Raw genomic sequence first — 22,536 nt, forward strand, 5'->3', positions numbered from 1 at the left:
ATACAGTCGAACTCGTTTATAACGAGCTCGGATTTAACGAGAACTCGGATTTACCGAGGGAAACGAGAATATTTGGTTGGATCAATGTTAAGTCTATGGAACAGAAGTCGGTTTTAACGAGCAAGACCCGGTTTTAGCGAGCAATATTTTTCTGTCTTGTAATCTTTTTTCTCATCTTTCTAGTCTTTCTGTCTTATCCTTTTTTCAAAATTATAAGAAATGCGCGCGAAGTAAAAAAAAAACAACGAACTGAAACTTAATTGCCCTTATCGCTTTAATCTAAAACATGGGAAAAGTCACGTGAGAGTAGGCAGTGACGTATCGATTTCGTGCCTTATCGTTCATGACGTATTGTCGTGACGTCATTAGTAAGTAAGAATTAATTTAGTAAGCAAGAAAAGTATTTAATTAAATTAATTAGTGTAAATAAAGTAAGTAAGTATTAATTAAATTTTAAGTAAACTCAATCATTTGACCTCCAAAGCCCCCCCTCTTCTGGTTGCACGCCTGCCTTAAGGACCCGTTTATTACGAGCACTCGGATTTAACGAGTGCAATGTTACGGTCCCTTTGTGCTCGTTATAAACGAGTTCGACTGTAGTTATTTTCTTCATAAATAAGTAATATTAAATAAAAAATTTAAAGTCAATTCCGACTTAGGTCTTCAACGAAATTTTCTATTTTAGTTACTTTTTATCAAATAATTACAATCTTTTCTCCCATATAAAACAAATATTAATTCATTAAATTAAATGAATTAATTAATATATAAAAAAAAATATTTTACCATCAACTGTCATCTTCTACAAGTTTAAAAAAAATGTATTTGAACTTGAGTGGGTGAGTGAAATTATTTTCATTAACGATTGAAAATTTGAGCAAGATAATGTACACATACATAAGGAACGCATACATAATGTATGTGTTTTCATCATAAGTATCATCAATTCATCATTTTTGTTAACAAAATTTGTGGCCCAAACAAAAGTGTTTGGGAACTTTCGAGAATCTGATCATTCCAATTATCGATCTTAATTTTGATACCAAGGGTGAAATGATTACTTGCCCAGTCATTGAAATTAATATTTTTGGTGGCAGTAACAATCAGCAACAATAAAATTCTGAAATTTATGCAATTAGCACACCTTACAAAGCACAAAAGTTTGCAATCCAGAGCATGCAATTGAAAATACGTGAATTTTAAGATTTACCTGCTATTTTGAAAATAACACAATAAATTTATAACTGAGCATTTTTCTCAAAAAAATTTAGTAGAATAATTAAATAAGAAGTTATTTGTGACACAAGGGGGCGCCATTTTCTACCGGCTACAGCTCGCTAACTGCCGCAACTGCTTATGCAGATCTGAGAGTTGATGATAACTACTTACGCTTTCTTACGCATTAATTAAATTTTAATCAATCTTTAGGCCTTAATAAGTTTCATAATTTTCATGCAATCCGAAAAAATAAAAATAAAAATACAGAATTTCTAAATAAAAAAAATAAGAATTCCAATGAAAAGACCTCAATGGAAACCCGAATCGAGAAACTTTGAAAAATTAAATTTTTATCCTGTATGAAATATGTTTAAATTACAAAAATAACCAGAAAGAATATTTTAAATAGCATATGTTCAAAAATTCAAATTGTAAAGGTATGATCTGAAAAATAATTCATATCTGATGAATAAAATGAAGAAAAGGATAGTCAGATGTCAAAGAAGGAAAGAGAATGCTATCATCGATATCAAAATAGACGGAATTGTAAAACTCTTGATAATAATTTGTATAAATATTATGATCGAGTCTCCCCTACTGAAATAAAATTTTATTTGTGTTAATGAAGTATGACTTCGGTTCTTGTCAAAAAATATAAGAAATACGTAATGTTTGTCTCTTATCTTTTGAGATTATTTAAAAAAAAAAATCTTATGTGATTGCAAAAATTTTAAATTAACTGCGATTTGTTTTCCCTTTAAAATTGAAAAATTCAAAAAACGGCCAATATAAACTATTTGATTGCTCCAAAATTAATTCGAATTCAAGACAGAATGATAGGTGTAGTATATTTTCAATCATGAATATTTCGTTGTAAAAAAATTTTTTATTTTATAACTAAAATACGTGAGGCAAAAAAAAAAGTTCTATTTTGAGAAAAATGTTTTTTTTTTTGCCCAAACTTAGTTAAAAGAATTTTCCCTCATCCAAATTGATTTTGCGCCTGTTAAAGAAAAAATAAAAGATGAAAGTTGAAAAAAAAATTTAAGAAAAGCCAAACAGTAAATTTCTCAGTATTAAACTGCCTATCCAAAATGACTATCCTCATGTCTAAGACAAAATTCTTGATGGTTCCATCAAAAAATTTTGATGGTTTATGTTGGTTTAACGGTGACTCATGGTGGTCCAATATCATTTGATGGTCACCATCATCCAACATTTTCCATTCTTTGCTCTTGGTTTTTGATATGCCCACAAACTTCCAGCATTCCATGATGGGAAATGCTACTTTAGCACACTATGATGGTTAACCATCAGGAGAATTTTGATTCTCAGGAACCAACAATCAATGGTGATTCGTTATGGTCTATCATGATTCCAATTATACATTTCCATGATCATTTATTAGGAATTCTTATTGGTTCTCAGGAATAAACCATCAAAACAATTTGGGTTTTGTATGTGGAACCATCATAAATCAGTCCGGAATTCTTACATTGGGGTGATGGTTACTTATGTTGGTTACCATCAAAAAATATAATGGTTTTATGATGGAATTATTGATGGTTACCATCAGGCCTATGTTGGTTCATCAATGGAAACACATGAAAAATTTTGACTTGAGTACTTTTTCGGAGATAAATGAATGAGCAAACAGCGCGTAAAAAGTACAAAGGATGCCACGTGACCATATTATTGTTATAATGAACGTACGTCTGAACGAGGAAAACAGAGATACGCAAAAGAAAAATTACGAGCGTATTACAGCAAAGAAAAAAAAATGGGTTGAGAGATAAAGAGGGTGGAACAGGATAATAAAAAAAGGGGGGACAGGTAGGGTTAGTATAGAGTAGGAGCAAAACATAGAAATTGAAAAATAAAAAAATAAATCATTGATATTAATCAAGAATAGAATGCTGGAAAACTGTACTAATTTATTCGAATTTTTCGAAATATCTAATAATTCTCTGAAATGAGGGTTAGTGAAGGATGTTGAAGGATTTTAAGAGAATAAAACTCAAACTTCGGATTATTTTTTATTACCATCGTTGAACAGCCGACAAAATCTTGGGCTTACGCCTGCTAATGTCCAACTCCGTAGACTTCTAAATTCAAACCCAATCCAGAAGACAAGGAAACTCCTGGATCAAGTATTGGGAGAAATTTCGCCATCGAGGAGGACTTTTTGATGGAACTAACCCGCATTTGCGTTACATGGAGAGGAAGACCACGAGAGCCTGACGGCAGAGGGTCTCTAACCCATGATCCGTCTACCACTGAGGATATTTCACATCAGCACTGCGGTTGGTGCAAGCCTTATCTTTACTCAATTCTTTGACATCTTGTAACACTTCATTTTTGTGATTTTTCAAAGCAATAACTCCAGTCTAAAACTTCCCCTTTATTACAGTCTGGCTTAAAAACTTTTGAGAATTTTTGCAAAAATTTGCTGTTTGTAGAAGAATTTTTAAATAAGTCTCACAATTTAATGAAGTAAATATTTAATTTTTTAAAGTGACGAATGAAGAAGAACAAAAACATCAACAACAAAAAAAATTTATGAGTAGATCTAGGACAGTCTTTATGACAATAGACGCACTTTCCGAACAACTTAAGGTTCAATTAGTCGACAAGCAGTGGCTGAAAATTAAGGAGAATCTTGTACCTTCTCCAAAACTTCTTTAATGATGTACTCCTTTTTCCTAAAATACAGGAGGAATTTCAACTTCCTTCCTCGAAAGGAGTGGGGGGATAGAAAATTCTGATAAAAAAGAGGTGTAATCAGCAAGGGTCTAGTAATTACTGGAACTCTTGAGAGCAACTGCTTTGATATAGTTTGCAGGTTTAGCAATTATCTTGACACAAGGTTCCTGGAAAAGGGATAATTTAAGTTAGAAACTAGATGATCTCTTTTATTTGATTTTTTTTAATAATTGTAAATGTATTCCAAGAAGTTATTTTAATTTCCAATTTTTATATAAAGTCTTTTTTTGTTTGTTAATTCTTATAATTTATTATTTAAACTCAGAATTTTAGGGGCAAAACTTCTTTGTTTGATCATTTCTATTTCTAACAAGCAGCTACTTAAAATTAACCGAAAAAACTAACTCAGATTAACTTTTTCCCGGTTTAGCTGTCATAAAAAATAACTATTTGTGCATAAAATAATTTTCTTTTGTAAAATGAAACCTATAAAATGAAATAATTTAGATTCCCACTTAAATAAGTGAGTTTGAAAAAAATCTGAGTTTGACAAAAACATACAACAAGAAGTCGTAAATTTTGTTCTACCTAAATTCTTATTACAGAATATTTGAACACTGATTCATTGCTAATTAGGAAATGCAATCCGGCACAATGTTTGGCTTTGCGTTTACTAATCCCGCGGGATTATTTCATTTAAACTTGAAACAAATTTAATTAAGTTAAAATTTATTGACTGACAACAGACAGAAGTATGAAGAAAAAAAACTAAGTACCCCTGAATAATATGCCATTTCATCTTTTGTAAAAATGATATTAAAAAAAATTGTGTTCCTATAAAAATGCATTTACCGTCATTTTTATATTCCTACTATTGTTTACACTATCCCTAAATATATTTACATATCTTGTTCAAATTTTCAATCGTAAATAAAATACTTTTATTGGTCCGTTCAAGTTCAAATACAATTTGTAACTTGTAGTAGATGACACGTGATGTTGATACTGTTTTTCAAAGAATAATTCATTCATTAATTTTAGACTAGGTTTAGAATTAAAAATTCTTAAGAAGCGTTTCAAAAGTGAAGAATTATTTTCATCGGTAGTGCGGGATGTAAATCGGACCAGTCCCGCAGGCATTATTGCGTCATCCCACCTGCTTACGGTTTGAAATTGCATTCCCTAACCGTAATATGATAAATTAAATGTTTTTTTTTTCGAGGCTCTTTGTTTGTTTTGTTACTTTTGCGAAATCAGTAAACAGAAAAAATTAATCTCTGTATTTATATCTTAATTAAAGGGTCAAATATAACTTTTACCTCTAGCCGCTGTTAAGGTAAATGTTATAGCTCAGAGAAATGTTAGTGCTATGATTTTGTTGATAGTATTGATCCTTCTTCTATTAGTATAAAAGGATTTACGGTAAACACATGAAAATGTATTACACAGGATGGCTAAAAGAACGAACGTTAATTAAGAACATAGAATTCAAGAACGAGAAAAATAGAGTCGAACTCTTTCACCTTTTATTTAAGTTTAGAGAAAAGTTTTTCTTTTTTAATGCAAATTATGGTATACGTTCTTCTGCCGTAGTTTGTTTACAAATTGATATTTTGAAAACGTTTCAACAGCTTTGGAAACTTTATGGTTTAGTCTAGGTTTACCCAATTACTTTTCTCTCTATACCAAAGGAGAGGTGAGACAAAATATGTCACTCTCAGTGCGCTAACCGAATTCTATTTTACCCATTAGCAAAATGGGTATTGTTTTGGGTTTGATGTCGTGCGCACCTTATTTGGACGTCATCACCCTTTTCAACTGTGTGCAAGAGTAATAGTAAACAGTGGTCATGCGTCGTGATTGTATGAGTTCCTATGGCAACCGCTGCTATTTGTTTATTTTTATTTTCACTAACCAGCATTTTCAACGTATTTACATAATAACTTAAAGTATTTTTATATTCTTTCTATTATTAACTGAATGTTGAAGAAGGAAAAGTGTGTTCTGACGTTTTGAAACACGTACATAGGCAGGATATGGAAATCAATCCGATGACAAACATCAATGGAGACAGTTTTTGCAATCCATGATTCGAAATGGTTAACGGAGTCAATCCAGAAAGAAAAAGCATTTGACCAATGGGAAGCCAGTGATAGTAATAAGGCGATCACAACTTTTTCCTTTTTTTTTCCTTTTTTTTTGTATGTTAGTTTTTAAAAGCCGTATGATGCGTTTATGTAAAGATTCTAATATTGAGTCGTCACATAACAAACAGAATATATATCCTGCATTCGTTTGTTGTGTTGGGACTTATATATATTCTGACCACATTTTATTCCACTTTTCTCAGAGTCTCGGTTATTGGGGTAAAATACTTCTTTTGTGTGTTCTTTTGCCCCCTTCCCAGTGAATGATTCTGGTTGTCATAGTAACGATAGAAAACGACAGTTTCGGTTTAAAAGAGGATGATAAGACTGGAGATTGAAAGAGGGGTCTTGCAGATGCTTATCTTAGAAAGAAATATATAGATATATATCCTCTCTGCTTCATAGATAAAGATTTCTAGACTTTCGCTGGATAGGAAGAGTTTTTATATAAATTGTACCTTTTAGAATAGTGACATAAAAATAAAGATGAAACAAAAAAGTGTAAAGAAATTCTTGAATAACTAATTCATTTTTTGTAGAAAATTTTTGGAATATTTATAGGGATAATATAGAGATTTAATTATTAAATTTAATAACCGTCGTTGAACAGCCGACCCAATTTTTGGGTATACAATTACAAATGTTCAACTCCGCAGCCTTGTCATTTTAAACCCAATCCAGAAGACAAGGGAACTCCTGGATCAAGTTTTGGGAGAAATTTTCCTTCGTGGAGGACTTTTAGATGGAACTAACCCGCATTCGCGTGACATGACGGAGAATTCCATGAAAACCTCCTATGGTTAGCCTGATGATAAGGGGACTAACCATGATCCTTCTATCTCTGAGGATATTTCACGTCAGCACTGTGGTCGGCGCAATTCGGATGTGGAATTCGTATCTAACAGCTACCGCCGGGATCGAACCCGGTTCATCTTATTGGAAGGCGAACGTTCTAGTCCGTGAGCCATCGCAGCTCAGGGACATAATTAGGAAGATGTTAGGGATATTTTAGGGATTTTGTATGTTGGTGATAAGATTATATAGGAATAATCAGATTTCTCTCGCGAGGAATTCATTTTTTATTTCACCACAGGAATGTATATTTATGTTTTGTAAATATCATTACCAATATATTTTTACTATACATTGGTGAAGGTGGCCTCAGAGTTCATCCAATATATTTTTTTTTTGAACTTACAGCAGCATTCAAAATTTTTTTTCCTACGTTAATATAAATAGTAAATTAATGCTTTGTAGAGGAATTTCTGAACTGTTTTATCCAGGCATTCAACTTTTGGAATTTGGAGGATTAATACTAGTCAATAAATCTTTAAGTCAAAAGTGATGAAATTCATAAAAATAATAATAATTAGACACTCGCGATATTCAGTTAATGAAAATTTTGCACACTAAATCTTATTGGTTACAACGCGCATTTTTCTTTTCAAAGTGTAGGTGATGATTGACTTGTTAGCATTACTTCATCAAAACTCATAAAGTCCGATAGAATTAAATTACGTAATTTAAACAGCCAACTCTGAGCAACAAAATAGAACACCATTCGACCAGTAAATAATATTGTTCAAAAAATGATGCATTAAATGTATGATGTATATTATTACAATGGATGGGTGTAATTAGCCTGGTAACATTTTACAGAACGAATGGCACAAAGCTCAAATTTTTTTAAAAATTTGAGAGAACAACTAATGAAGCCCCTTTTCAAATAAAACATTTTCCCTCCCTTTTTAGTACTTTAGAAGATCGATTTAATTTTTCACAATTGATTTTTAAAAAGGGACGATATAAGTAATAGGACAGAAAATGTTTTGATACAAAATAGAAACAAAACTGCTAATGATTTTTTTATTATTATCCCTTAGAAAAATGGGTATTGTTTTCGGTTTGCTGGCGTGCGTACCTTATTTGAACGTCATCAGACTTTTCAACTGTGTTCCAGAGTAGTAGTAAATCATGCGCATGCGTCGTCATTGCATGCGTTGCTATGGCAACCGCTGTTGTTTGATAATTTTATAAGAATTCTTTTTTTCACTTTTAATTTTGTTACGCATTAAGTGGGTGAGTTTATTTTTGAGTTTTGGGAGCAGGGAAATCTCATAAATACTTCTTGAATTGTGAATAAAATAGAATTTCATCATTTGAAAGATATTTATGTTTTTATTGTTTTAATTAAAAATCACAAATTCTAAAGAAGAGTTCTAACTGGATCGTTTTCAATGCTAATTTAGGTGAATATCACAAATAAGGAGGATCCCAAACTGATTGACACGGTCCCAAAGGTTAGAGTTGAAGCAGGAAAAAAAACGAAGCCAAAACCTAAACTTTAGACATAATTATTAGACAACAATCATCGTGCCCATGAAAGTAACCTGTGATCTCTTTTCGGCGATCACAATTATTTTAAACTTTTTATTTAATACTTTTTTTAATTTGCACTCAAGCAACATTTTGATAAATACAATTGAGAAAATATTATTCTCATGAAAATTAATATAATTTTTAGAGTTGTTGAGATTTTAGGTACTTCTAGTCTTTAAGTTATAACCACATTAATAAATTTTTCACTTAAAGTGATTATATCAAAGCAAATGATAATCTTAGCACTGAGTAACCGTACCTTAATCTGAACCATCTTTTTTAATGCGTTACTCTATTTTGTTACTTACTAAATGAAATGTTGGTTAATAATTATGCAAAACAATATTTATGGTGGTTATATAAAAAGTGCAAGAACAAATTTATAAATATTGTTCTAGTTTTGCTTCGGTTCGACTTTGCACCACTAACCGAAAAGGCAAATTTAGGCGAAGATAGATTAATTAATAATAGGTTTTAATAATTATGTTGGATGTTCCATATTTGCCTTCCTTAATACATAATTTCAGAATAATATTGATGTTAGAATCGTAAACTGATATTGAAGCAACGTAGACACAATAAGAAACGCTATCGAAAAGCATCATCGAAATCAGTTTGATTGCCTAGTGAATCTGAAAGGTGACTTCCAACTGCGATGAAACAAGAGTTTCACTTTCGTCCCTTGCATTTGCTGGTGACTTTTTGACACACTAAGAGGTATTATTGGAGGGACTTTGAAATCTGTTCTTTTCACGTCATCCCCCTAGCAGCGAAATAACTAGGGCCCTCATTGTATCAATATTCACGAATCTTTGCTCAATAAGAGTTTAAAGGACCGTTATTTTCCGATCTTGGTCCTCCATAGAATTGCCCTAGTCACTCGATATTTCATTGTCACTTTACTACAACCAATATTTACCCCCATATGAAGTCGTCAAATTCTCCCGATATTTTATCGTCATTATTCAGCTCATATAAGCCGTATATTGGTTGTATATAGGCCGATATTGGTCTTACATAGGACTAATATTAAAAAATCTAGACATCCCGATATTGGTCCATCGGTGCATGTTCTTATAGGACTCATATTGAGAAAAATTTTGAGCCCAACTTAGGCCAAGGTTAAATTGTTACTAGGGCTGAAATGGTAAAATAAAGATGTTTCCTTCTTTTCAACTCAATGAGAAAAAGCTCCTTCTTAGATTTCTTTCAACTAGAGCCTACATGACGCAATCATGACCTCTACATGACCATGAATCAGCAATGCTTTAAGTTATTTTGTGATAAATAAATGACATTATTTGATTAATTCTAGACTAGGTGTATGTTTATCTATGTATTATTATAATCTAATGCTTACCTTTTCAAAAACAGCGCTTATTATAATAAGTGTTTCATTGCTTAACCTCCAACAGATCACGAACTACAGGGTTATTCAAAAAGATTACAAACTGCCATAACTATTTAAAGAAAAATAATTTATGGATAAAATTTACACAGAATGTAGAAGGAACTATAAAATTTTGTATACAGTGTCACAGAGACGCGATGACTCATGGGAAAGAGCGTTCGCCTTCCAATGAGGTGAACCGGGTTCGAATCCCGGCAATGGCTGGTCGAGACGAATTCCGCATCCGGCTTGCACCGACTACAGTGCTAACGTGAAATACCCTTAATGGTAGACGGATTATGACTTAGAGTTCCTTTGCTGTCAAGCTAACCGTGGGAGGTTAACTTCTCCATGTAACGCAAATGCGGGTTATTTTCAACAAAGAATCCGCCATTAATGGAAATTTCTCCCAATGCTTAATCCAGGAGTTCCCTTGTCTTCCGGATTGGGTTCAAAATGACAAGGCTACGGAGTTGAACATTAGTAGTCGTAAACTCTTGGGTCGGCTGTTCAACGACGGTTATAAAATAAAATTAAATACATGTATCGCAGAATCTTTTTATGTGACTTACCAAGGTTAACATCCAGGCGGTTGTCCATTTCACGCCATGCATTCTGAAACATCTGCGCATTTACCGACGCATGCGTATTACAAATGCGTTCTTTGAGTTCGCTGACGATAATCTTCTCTGCACTGTGATTAATAGAATGAGAATTGTTAAATTCTAACACGCAGAATGCACTGGACTCGTTATCTTCACGATTATTTTATTTTTAGCACATGCGCAGGATTATGCTTCATTGAGCCTTACGTAAAGAAATCTTGAAGTTCCATCTACGTTCTATGTTAATATTATCGCTAAATTAGTTTTCATTAAATAGTTATAGCTGTTCGTTTTCGCTATTTTCATTTTGAATTACATTTGAGATAACAACACTGTATATTCCATCTGAAAATTTTAGTTCCATTATGGTTAGCTGTCTGAAAGTCATAGAATAATCCACTCTGCATAATATTGACTAACAAAGCTAACGACACGAAAGTGAGCGTTTTTTTTCCAATCTCATTCATTTTTCATTATCTCATTCATTGATTATTTAAATCGTATGTTCCATGCGCGAAATGTAATTCGAGGATTCTCGTGAGAAAATGTGACACCCGACTTGGCGAATGGAACGTTGGCGAATTTCAAAATACGGTGCCAAAGAGATACCCGGGAGTCTACGATGCGGAAAATCACGTCAGTGAGCCAGTGTATGACTACTTTGATCAGCCTGCGAAAGAAACGAGGGTACATGGTTCCGCTCCTCGTTCAACTGCTCTACCGCCAAGTGATTAACTTCGCTTGCCCATTGTTGGTCTACCAAAGCAATGGAGGCATATCCCCATGTGCAGTGGATTAAAACTATCTTGGCATGTCATCGGAGTGTAGTGTATCTACCACTACAAAAATAAGATTCCAATTCATTAGTATATGAGACATGTTAACTAGATTCTATGGTGAGATACCTTTTCATAGATGAAGGTTGACATTTTCGATATCTACTCTCCCCACAAGATCATCTTCAGGGATGTTTTATCAGATCGACGTCCATTGTGCAGCTCTAGAGAAGAGTAGACAAAGTTCTACCATCGACATGCATTTTGTTTAATACTTACCAATTTTCTAGGAGTTTAGTTCTATAAACGCACATAATAAACATTTTTACAGTCCAACTCGTTTATAACGAGCTCGGATTTAACGAGAACTCGGATTTACCGAGGGAAACGAGAATATTTAGTTGGATCAATGTCCTGCTCTTTAACGCTCGCCAACCCCCGAAAATTGCTACGCAATCTTATATGGTTTGCTTCGCAAACCAAGCTCGCTTCACTCGCTACTAACTTAGGAAAATTGCAAATGCACGAAATTCTAAGAATGCAAAACAATCATTCATATCCATATAAAAACTTTTTCTTTTAAAAAAATTACATCTTTTTAGTAAATACTAAGTCATTAAAATAAATTTGAATTCAAATAAATGACATATAATTCGTTAAACCTATTAGAAATGTGCTATAGTATAATTCGTGATATAAATCAAAAATCGTCAAATAAATTCGTAATATATAAANCATCTACGTTCTATGATAATATTATCGCTAAATTAGTTTTCATTAAATAGTTATAACTGTTCGTTTTTTCGCTATTTTCATTTTGAATTACATTGTATTTGAGATAGCAACACTGTATATTCCATCTGAAAATGTTAGTTCCATTGTGGTTAGCTGTCAGAAAGTCATAGAATAATCCACTGTGCATAATGTTGACTAAACGAACGACACGAAAGTGAGCGGTTTTTTTTCCAATCTCATTCATTTTTCATTATCTCATTCATTGATTATTTAAATCGTATGTTCCATGCGCGAAATGTAATTCGAGGATTCTCGTGAGAAAATGTGAGACCCGACTTGGCGAATGGAACGTTGGCGAATTTCAAAATACGGTGCCAAAGAGATAAGAATCATCTTCAGGAATGTTTCATCAGATCGACGTCCATTGTGCAGCTCTAGAGAAGAGTAGACAACGTTCTACCATCGACATGCATTTTGTTTAATACTTACCAATTTTCTAGGCGTTTAGTTCTATAAACGCACGTAATAAACATTTTTATTTTGTTGTCATCAAAGTCTAGCGATAGTAACAATAAATATACAGTCCTTGACCGAATTATTAGATTCCCTGTAAGATTCTATGTAAAAATCTCAAATATCAGGTGATACTACACAGCTTTATTGTTTTTATTCGGATGAAACTGGTTTGCACTCGTTTGCGTTCGTGTATTAATTGGTTAAATTAGACGATATATAATATAAATTTGACGATTGGTTAAATCAGATGAGATATTATGTAAATATAGAATAGTTATTATATCAGGCATTATATTATTATATTGTAATAATTAGACTGAATTATTAGAAACACTGTAGTGTTTTAATAATGACATGTTTTGCACGAGTCAGTATGCAATACTTTTATATTTAAACATACAAGTAATGGATTTTTATTCGGAAAATTTTTCGTATATTTCCTATTTGTATTTATTTTTAACGCATTACATTACAATGTTAATTGATACACTTACGTAAACAATTGCAAAACTAATGCGCGTAAAAACAATAAAGCTGTAAAGTATCACCTGATAATTAATATTTTACATGGAATCTTAGAGAGTGTCGAATAAATTTGCCAGGGACTGTACAAGAGTAAACAAAGAACATCACTGCTGCAGTAAAAATGTTCCACATCCCAATACCACAACAAGAAATTCCAAAATTCTCATTTTGAACATTTTATCAAAATGAATTTCGCGACAACGTTACGATAGAAAGAATTATTTTTGGTAAATAATTCAAGAGCTGTCTGCCATTTAAAATGCAACAAAAGAGACAGTTAATTATTATGCCTTCGTTACGTGTGATACAAGAGAAGAAGAAAAAAAGAAAGGGGCTCTAAAGATGAAAGGAAGCGTTGGAATAATGATTGTTCCCTTTACACAAGGATTCTCAGACGATAAATAAAAGACACCGAGACAAAAGATTGGAACAGCTGCTTGCGCCTAATTAAGCATTGAATGATAGTTAATTACATCATTTATCGCGTGTATCATTTGTGTCTGAGAAGCCGTATTGTACATTTATTAAATAAAATGACGTGTCTGTCGTTTAACTTTATTGTTCGGACACTTTTACAATTATTAACTAGCATATTCTGCAAAGATAGCCTTATGCAAAGTGGCTGACTTCATATTTGTTATGATTTTGGAATAGTTTCATTGTTTAGGTCAAAGTGAAGCTGCGATGTCGTTAAGGCACTGAAGTCTTATTTTGAAGGAATGAGGTTCGATTCCAAGCTATGGTTTGAAATGCACCCAGCTTCAGATTGATAGAAACTAGCTTGTCTGAAAAGTAAAGACCACCAGTGCGCAGTGCTTCCCACATTGCCGCACATGATATTGTGGAGCCTCAATTTCCCTCGCTCGTAATGGGCTGTTGTGGGAATGCGTTAAGCATAACAAGATCTGAAATAAATGAATATTTTACTTTATATATGCGTTTCTCTATGCCTCTTAGATATAAGAAAAGAAATAGTCACAATAAAAGTTTTATTCCTTGACTTTGAATAAATTGTTGTCGTCTTTAGAGAATGCAAAATGTTCTTGTGAGACTTTCTTTTCGGAATATGTAAACCAGGACAAAAATTACTTTCTGTCTTCCTCTCGACTTTCACAAATGTTCCTAACCTGGAAGTATTTTAAGTCTTCATCCATCAAAAATAAAAGAAGAAAAGAAAAACAGTTCCGAGAAATTTTTTAAATAAATTATTCCTGTCTGAAGAAAGAAGCATATTTTACTTCTGATATATATTGAAATAGATCGTAACGTATAAAATTACAAGTGATTGTTTAGGCATGTAGAAATAGAACCTACAAAATAAATATTAAAAAAAGCAGATAGATAGATAGATATCACCTCAATGTCACGAATGTTTGGGAATTTTTCAAAAATGTGCTTGAACCGTCTTTGATGTTTAAAATGTTCTTCCAAATCTTAGTAATCACATTGGATATACTTTTCCTTAAAAGCCATTTCTTTTTTTTCCCCAATCTCTTCTGATTTGTTGAGATTTTCCGCAATACAAGATCACGTAAAGATTTAGCTAAAATGGGTGCGATTTCAGCTTCGATTCTTTTTATCTGATGTGTGAAAATTTGCGTCCTTTAACTGACAAATTCTATCTTTGAAATGCATCCCTTTTCACGTTTCGAGAAACTTTTCATGGGATTATGACTTAGACACGATGTTAAATATTTTCATACTGATAGAAAAAGCTGCATTTAAAAAGTACAGTTAAATTATGGTGGATTTTGTTACTGTATAGATAAGTAAGTGTATAAATATGTACTGGAAAATTACCATAAAATACGGGACATCATCGTCGTCAGTTGCCCTAATTATTACAGGATTATCTCCCAAAATTCACTAAAAAAGTAAACATTCTGATTTTTTTTTACTTTATCCATACATTATACAGTTCTGGAACGTATCATAAATTATGAAATTCCTAAGCAAAATTCAAAATTATAAGGAAGCTAAACTCACATTTCAGGGCAAAGTAGTGGTAAATAAGTAATCTTTTTTAGTAGTAGTGTAAGTTATCTTTTCAAAATAGACATATCAACCAAAAAAATCAGTATAATAAGATACTAACACATGCAGAAAAAAAATATTTCTAACATTTAAAGATATTTAAATATCCATAGCCTTCTCTCTTCTAAATATTAGCATTTAGCGACATTTGAATCTATTCCGCATCTATCACTTCACTTATAGTGATGGCCTCTGTTAATGCGTTCCTTTAAATTCAAAATCATCTCTTCCATTCCAGTGTGAACGGTGCTTCAAATTCATTTTTAAAAGTAAATAATCGTTTGACTTTTCCAACAATCCAGTTCATAATTTTTAAGTTGCGCCATAATTCTTTGTTTAATTATATCTTCTTTTTTATAGGTATTTTAAATAATTCTATCAGAAAACAAACTGTAATGAAAAAATGCTTGAATCTGAAAGATTTATAAAGTTCAACTCACGACTTTTAAAATCTTAGAGAGCATTCTTATTGAATCCTGTTTGATTACTCTGCTTAAAATGCACCAATTTTATTCTCAATTTCTAAATGTAAATTATTTTAATTATTAGGTTGGCCTATTTATTCTTAATGCTTAGTAATTATTTGTTTACAAAAACTTAAGACGTCTTTTAAATGCAATGTGTTACTTATTTCATTCTAAAAATAATTAATAATTATCTCTTCTACGCGTGTTTGCAATCACATCAATCTAGTAAAATAAGAGAGCGTTTGAAAAAGACAAATTCCTCAAAAATTGCCTTTATAAAATATTATTTTTGACTAAAAATTTAAGGTACTTTTCCGTTAGCCGGGGGCAAGCGAAAAAGTGCCAAATAATGTAGAATTCCCCCAAATTTCTTGCAACCATACTGGGAATGTAGTTTGGGGACACGTGCTCTATTCTCTGAATTCATTCAAAACAAAGCACTTTTACCTTTCTTGGGTAAAACTGTTTTATTTACAATTCATAATATTTGTTTATTGTTGAACTTATTTTGCTTACTATTAATAAATATTTTTTACAGTTGAAAGTTTTCAACTTTTATTCTGTTGACTGTTCGCTTTGTCTGGCGACTTGGCTTACGTTTGGTTCACAATTGGCGACATTTGCGCCCGGCTAACTGTAAAGTACCAAATTTAATTTTCATTATACTTATTCGATACCTATTTTATACCGTAAGCAAGTTTCTTTTGAATTCCCAAATAAATAAATAAAAATTTAATACGTTTCAGATCATTTTGCAATATTTTTTTTCTCATTTTATTTTGATTCAAATAGAATTTTGGTTTCAGCTATCGGGAAATTTTTCAAAAAATAAGAAGAAAAAAAAGTTATACAGGAAAACTGAAGTAAGTGTGCCTTAGCAAAAAGTTCAAACAATTCTTTGAACAAAAGTATTTCGAGTTGAATTTGAAACTAAAGTGAATAACCGCTGTAATATAAATTGGTATAGCTCCAGAAAATTGAATACGAGAAGAATTTTACGAGTTCCAGTATTGTAAGAAAGATTTTTAAAAAGAGAGAAAAACAATATGTGTGAATAAGCTCGTTATTTTAAAAAATGTCAGGATTTATATTCTGATTCGCTATCTTTATTCTCATGATTTTTTTTTATTATCGTTACAATCAATATCATTATCCACAGACTATTTAAAATGTCATTAACTAGCATCAAATTAGTTTTTAAAATAAATAGACAACTTCTTATAAGAAAGAACGGATGAAGTTTGTAGAATAATTTTTAAAAAAATTCTAAAAAAAATATCGATTGAAATTCTTTTATTTTTTAATCTATAAATACAGTATTTATTTACCCTCATCAAGTTTCAAATGGAAATAGTTGATTTGTATGGGGAGGATCTAAAATAGCCAACCTCTTGGCGACTATTTTAAATCTCGCCAATCAAGTTTTTGAAATCTCACCAAACCAGGTTTCCGAAAGATATTTGGGGAAGATTATTTTGAACGTTATTTATTATTGAAGTGATACTTCTTATGCGACTTCCAACAAGGTTGCGTTAAACGTTTAACGCTACATTTTTATTGGTCAGGAAATCACGTGGTGGGATCCAGCTTTTAGTGGATAACAATTGTAAAAAATGAGTGAAAACAATCCCACGGACAATGCGACGGATTTAAGGTTAAGTCAAGGTGCGTCTCTTGTGAATATCAATTGATTGTTAGGTTTTCTCTTCTGAAATTACATTATGACGCATTCACATACATTATTAATACAAATACATTTTCCAGGGCGAGACGATGAGGCAACCACAAGCACTTCCACTGGTTCAAGAGGTCCACGAGGGAAAAATGCACAATATTACCGTGATTACAGAGCACGGAAGCGAGCGGAGCAGGAAAAAGAGTCGTTGAATAGAACTAGTAATCCTTCAACGACTGCTGATTCTTCTACAAATAACGTGGCATGTTGCGAAGTTTAACTTCTTCCGCGCGGGGGGACTCCACGCACTATTTTTTTTATATTTATTATTAACGTTATATTTTTATTTTATTCTGATCTCTTGCTGTTAGAATTATCGTTATTATTTCATTTTTTAATTTTTTTTTGTGCTGTACCGGTTGAAAATGCTAAAGTATTTTTTTATTCTATTAAGAAATATTTTAATAAATTTGTTATAATTTACATTTTTTTTAATAATCAGAGAGCAACATTGATCCCAATAATAGTTGCCAACTTGGCGAGATTTCAAAATATCGCTAAGAGGGGGGCATTCTAGGATTTTACCATTGTTGCAGCGATTGTACTAGGATTGTACCAATGGCGAGATTTCAAAAATCCTCGAACTTTTGAAATCTTACCAAACTAGGTTTCTGGAATATATTTCGGGGAGATATGATTCAACCTTATTGCAAGTAAAAAAAAATTTTATTAAAAATATTTTAATAAATTTGTAAGAATTTAAATTTTTTTTTTTTAGTAATAAATAATAACTTTGATCCAAGTAATAATCGCCAACTTGGCAAGATTTCAAAAAGTCGCCAAGGGGTTGGCTATTCTAGGATTTTACCCTTAATATCGGTGTAATGGAAGAATCAAGGCAGATGTTATTGAAAAACGGTTGATGGTTGGGGTTATTTTAATGGAGACAATGTCAGTTGTTGTGATCTATTTGTGACACAATTCAGTGATTATAATGTCAAAACAGCATCTGAACACATGAAACCAATTATTCCATGAATTCTACCTCCCGGTTAAGGAATTTACCATTAATGCTTTGTAATGCAAGGTACATAACAAGGGATTTATTGAATTATTTAAGTTGTTAACAGAGAGAGTATATCCGATGTTTGTGAAAACTTTTTATTTGTGCCGAATGTAAACCGCCGATTCTGTCTAATAATGTTTTCCCTCGTCACAAAATGAGACATTTAAAAAGTTCATTATGACTATTTTTACAAAGTAAGTTTCAGTCAAAAAAATACAGCCCCTTTCCAAATTATAAGACGCATTATAAGATTCTATGCAAAATCTTAATTATCAGGTAATACTATACAGTTTTATTGTTTTTACATTACTGAAACCGGTTTACAGTTGTTTACGTTCGTGTATCCATGGCTTAAATGAGACGATATATAATATAAATTTGACGATAAGATAAATTCGACGATATATAAATATAGAATATTTATAATATCAGGAATTATATCAGTATATTATAATAATAAGATCAAATTATTATTAATCCAAATACTGGTAGAGGGGATTCATTTCTGATAATTTTTTTCTAATAGAAAAGGTTTTAAATGTAAGTGGCATATTTCTCGATATTTACACTTCCTGGTCATATTATTCTATGTAAAATTTTATGTATCAGGTGACACTATACAGCACTATTGTTTTTATGCGGTTGAAACCGGTTTGTACTTGTTTGTGGTTCGTGTATCAATTAGTTAACAATACAATACGTAAATATACAATACGTAAATACAATACGTAAATACAATACATAATGTTATACAATACATAATGTAATACAATACATAATGTAATACAATAAATGCAATACATAAATGTAATACAATAAAAATAAAAACAGATAGAGAAGTATATAAAAAATCTCTTGCATAAAAACCCATTAGTTGTTTGTTTAAATATAAAAATATTGCATATAAACTTGCTCAAAACATGTAATTATTATAATATACTAATATAATACATGAATAAATATTCTATATTTACCTAATAATATCGTCTAATTTGTTCAATCATCGAAATTATATATTGTCAATTGATACGCGAACATAAGCAAGGGAAACCGGTTTCAGTGCCGTAAAACTANTCAGGTATTATATTAGTATATTATAATAATTAAATCAAATTATTATTAGTCCAAATGCTGGTAGAGGGGATTCATTTCTGATAATTTCTTTCCAATAAAAAAGGTTTTAAATGTAAGTGGTATGTTTCTCAATATTTACAGTTCCTGGTCATGTTATTCTATGTAAAATGTTTTATGTATCAGCTGACACTATACAGCACTATTGTTTTTATGCGGTTGAAACCGGTTTGTACTTGTTTGTGGTTCGTGTATCTATTAGTTAACAATACAATACGTAAATATACAATACGTAAATACAATACATAATGTAATACAATAAAAATAAAAACAGATAGGGAAGAATATAAAAAAATCTCTTGCATAAAAACCCATTACATGTTTGTTTAAATATAAAAATATTGCATATAAACTTGTTCAAAACACGTAATTATTAAAAAAAACTACAGCGCATCTAATAATTTGGTCTAATTATTATAATATACTAATATAATACCTGAATAAATATTCCATATATAATATATCGTCTAATTTGTTCAATCATCGAAATTATATATTGTCAATTGATACGCGAACATAAGCAAGGGAAACCGGTTTCAGTTGCGTAAAAATAATAAAGCTGTACAGCCTCACCTGATAGTTAAGATTTTATGTAGAATCTTATAGTGCGTCTTATAATTTTGCCGGAGTCTGTAGTTTCATTTTCTATATTTTTATTAAAAACATATGTAGACATAAAGTTAATTTAAGCTGTATATTTAGTTCTATGAAGTATATCTATCTGTAAACTTCGAAGAAAATTTGCAGAACATTGTCAATTTCCATAACTTCATTTTGTAAACTCATGCGGTATTAAAATTATTTATTTATTGCAGCGTAAGTACAATTTCAAATTTCCTTTCGAAAACTTATTTTTCAATTCAGTGACGAAGATTTCAATTTACGAGATTAAATTTGAATTTAAGAGATTTATAATGTTTTTTTTTCTTGATGTTCAGCACTTTTTTTCTCTCTAGCATTTCAGTGCTCATTTTTCTCAAAGTTTTTCGTGCTTAATATTTTGTATTATATAATTTTTGTCACTTATCGTAAGACTAAATTCTTGCTTTTATAATAAACAAAAGAGAAAATAGCGCCTGAATTATTTGATAGTTATTTTTTTAGCATCTCAGTATCACATATAAATTTTATCAGACGTATAAATTTTATCACATAGACCTCTAGCTTGCATCTTAAAACCATTTATTTACAAAACTATAAATGTACAGACACATAACAATATTAGCAAAGACGCAACATTATTTTATTTTATAACCGTCGTTGAACAGCCGACCTAATTTTTGGGTTTAGGACTACTAATGTTCAACTCCGTAGCCTTCTAATTTTGAACCCAATCCTGAAGACAAGAGAATTTTTGGATCAAGCATTGGGAGAAATTTGCCTACGTTTAAAACTTTTTGGTGGAACTAACCCAGATTTGCGTTAAATGTAGAGGAAGACCACGAAAACCTCCCACGGTTAGCTGACGGCAAGCAGTCTCTAGTTCTTCCAGTAATAACTAACTCGTAATGTTTTATTTTTTTAAAAAAGGGTTCCTTTATATTTCGAATAATAATAGATGGAAAGTTATACATGGAAAAGATAATGTTTTGATTAAGGTTTCTTTCTAGAGAAAGAAGGGTTGGAGATGAAATGCAAAGGAAGCCAACAATGAATGAAAAAAATGTTCCATAGTGTCGAGATTATCTTGCTGTCTCATCTTAAACAAATATTGTTGAAAACTGATTTATTTTTAAATTCCTAACTATTAGTTTACACTCTCCCTATAACTTGTTCAAATTTTGAATCCCTAATAAAATACCTTTTTATTCAACCTTTCAAGTATAAATAATTTTTTTTTTAATTTGTAGTGAATGACACTTGATATTAATACAGTTTTTTCAAATATTAATTCATCCATTAAATTTAATTAATTTTAGTTTTATATGGAAAACAAAATTATAATTATTTAATAAAAATTAACTAAAATAAAATTTTTCTTTGCTAATCTGGGTAAGATTTGACTTTAAAAATTTTAATAATATAATGACCCTAAACACGTATTTAAGCTGCGTATCGATTATATAAAATACTAGGAATGTGGAAAGATTGTATAAAACGCGCCATGGCCCTCGCAATCACCCAATTTGAACCCTATTATGAAGCTGTAGGTCGAGATAAACACACAAATTCAAACGAATCAGCATGGTTCGTGAATCCCTTGAGTCAGTCGAGGTCCTTCAAAGCACTGCAGAATTCAGTCTTAAAAATGCCAAAGATGTGTAAAGCAGTGCTAAAAATCGATGAGAATAAAATATATCGTAGTTTGTTTCAGTTAAGAGGTGTTAATTCAGGTTCATACTTTGGAGTAATATTAAATAATCAAAGTATTCGGAATTTTAATATGCTATTCACTGATTTAATATTTTACTGCATTTGGTTTATTATTGATCTCCAGGCAATGGTTTTCACATGCTAATATAAATTTTTAAACACTCTACTTCTAGTACTTTCGAAAAGAAGACAAGCTTTCCGGCACATTATAGTCGTTCTAAAGTCTGTGCTTAGATTTCTATCACCAGGTGGCGGCAAAGACATTTAGTACTATATTGCTGCCATAACTTCCATCTTTCTCTCTGTTTATTCATCATTAATCAATTTTTTTTTATTTGCTTCAGTGAAGGGGAGAAGGTCATCTTTCCTCTTTTCGAGAGCATACTCATCTCTAATAATCTGTTTTAAGCCTCGCATCGAATTGCTTTCTTTTCTCCTCGAATGTTTTCTTTTGTTCTAATATTTTCTATCATAATATTAAATCCATTTTCTGTTCATTTATACTAACACATTTCTTTTTCTTTTGGGACTAGGCGGTAGGTTAAAAATTATATACAGGGTGTTTATAAATTCTCGGACCCATTTTGATGTTTAATAACTCATAAAATAATGAAGATCTAAACAAACTTATGGCATTTATTGATGGGATAACTAATATATTTTCCTTTTCAGGGTTGACTATCTTTACTTTTGTAAATATCGTCTGCGCGTGTGGTAAATTTCGGATAATTTCATTTTCCAGTCTAAATATCTGTACTTTTCTAAATATCGTCTGCTTATTAATTGCATTTTTCTCTCTTTTGTTTTTGGCAACTATTGCAATGTTATGTTTACTTTTGATTTTAATTTTTCTATC

General features: G+C 31.3%; 1 long non-coding RNA gene across 1 annotated transcript in view; it reads left to right on the top strand.

Annotated features, from left to right (window-relative positions):
* The window catches only part of LOC139425561 (uncharacterized), a 103,174-nt gene extending 81,994 nt beyond the window's left edge, over window positions 1-21,180 (top strand). Inside the window, exon 2 of the long non-coding RNA XR_011636777.1 lies at window positions 20,978-21,180. This is a non-coding gene — a long non-coding RNA (uncharacterized lncRNA). The remainder of the gene's footprint in view (window positions 1-20,977) is intronic.
* The last annotated feature ends 1,356 nt before the right edge of the window (window positions 21,181-22,536 follow it).

Source organism: Parasteatoda tepidariorum, chromosome 5, assembly GCF_043381705.1.
Source record: "Parasteatoda tepidariorum isolate YZ-2023 chromosome 5, CAS_Ptep_4.0, whole genome shotgun sequence".
In the NCBI taxonomy this organism is placed as follows: Eukaryota; Metazoa; Arthropoda; class Arachnida; order Araneae; family Theridiidae; genus Parasteatoda; species Parasteatoda tepidariorum.